Source organism: Penaeus monodon, chromosome 20, assembly GCF_015228065.2.
Source record: "Penaeus monodon isolate SGIC_2016 chromosome 20, NSTDA_Pmon_1, whole genome shotgun sequence".
Classification (NCBI taxonomy): Eukaryota; Metazoa; Arthropoda; class Malacostraca; order Decapoda; family Penaeidae; genus Penaeus; species Penaeus monodon.
The window spans coordinates 41,189,855-41,191,450 of NC_051405.1; positions in this window are offsets into that span (position 1 = coordinate 41,189,855).

Genomic DNA, 1,596 nt, shown 5'->3' on the forward strand with positions numbered 1-1,596 from the left:
GTTTGGTGTTCAGTATGATGGGATGGAAAGAGGTCTGTCTATGTAATAGTTTTTCTTTCTTTTGTCTGTTTGCTTCTAGTTTCTTCACAGCAAGGGGATTAAGTGTATAGTTTTTAAAAAGGAGTTATCTTGAAAACATATTTTTTCTTTATATTTTTTCAAACATGATGTTGGCTAAAGGAGTCTGTTAGTTACTGAAGACAAAACTTGATACAAAAGAAGTACAGACACAGAAAGACATTGATGAGTCAGAGTAACAAAAGTCAAAGATGTACCTTTTTTGATAAGTGACTTCCCATGTTCTCCCAAGTGTTCTATAGTGTGTAAAGATATTTTCGGAATTTTGAGTAGCAAAAAATGTGCAATTAATGTGTCATTTCCTTATGACATGAAGATTAGTTCATACTTATGAGTACAAAAGTATAATGTGGAGTAGTTGGGAGCTTAAAATTGATGGTAGTTTTTATCCAGAGAACCTTTTTCCTCTATTGTGTCAGCCCGATCAGAGTCTTTCTGCGGTCACTTTAGTTTAATAGATGATTTAAACGTAAACAAACCACTTTATATTGGTTTTATGAACAGTGTTGAAAAGAACATGGTAGTAGGAGCTGTAGCAGTACTGAAGATCATTAGTATGAAGTGAATACTATGCATTGATTAATAATAAAAGCACATTAAAAGATCTAGTAACTTTCATATGTTGTTAGGGAATGGGTTTTATGTTTTTTAGATGTATTGAACCAGTACTTTAGCTTTAGAAATTAATCAGATAATTAGTTTTGAACTCTTTGCCCTTTAAAGTTAGTCACGCACTTTGCATTCTCACAGAACTACCTCCCAACTAACAGAATATTGACTGTTAGTATTTTGGGATTTCGTGATAAGAATAATAATAGTGTTAAAAAAGTACTGAGTACCTTTGCCATTGTGATCATGGCATTAGTAAAATTTAATGCAGCATCCACCAAGTACTTTTATTTTATTTGTCAAAGTGAAAAGAAAGTGGTATGAGTTTTTATTTTACTTCCATTATCTTATTTACTTGTGTATTTATATTTACGTTCCAGTAAATGAAATTTTATGTTATTTTATGTAAAATCTAAGAGCACAAACAAGTCAGAATGACTTATTCACATTGATCTCTTTGAATAATGTCTTCAGTCAAACAGGTCAGTAAAAATTGATTTGTTTGTGAATATTCCCTCCATGAGAGAAGTGAAGTTGGTGCTTTAATTTTTAAAATAGGGTGTACCATTTTCTCATATTTTCATGTACAAATTTTAACGGTTTGAACTTGAGATATTCAAGCGCAAACTAACATTTGTAAATGTAAAAAGATTTGCTCTTATTACTATTTGTGTTACTTTGTCAAGTGATTGAATCTCTAAACAGCTTAATGTAAAAGCTTTTTATAGGCTGCTAAATATGTAAAAGAAATTGTCGTGTGATTTCATATGGATGAGATATGAACCAGGCACTGATTTTCTATATGAATATAAAAAAAAAGTTTGATTATTATTTGCATTAGCTTTTAAAAGTTGCATTACAGAAAGCATTACTTGTACATACCTATAAATGAGAGAATAAATGAAAATA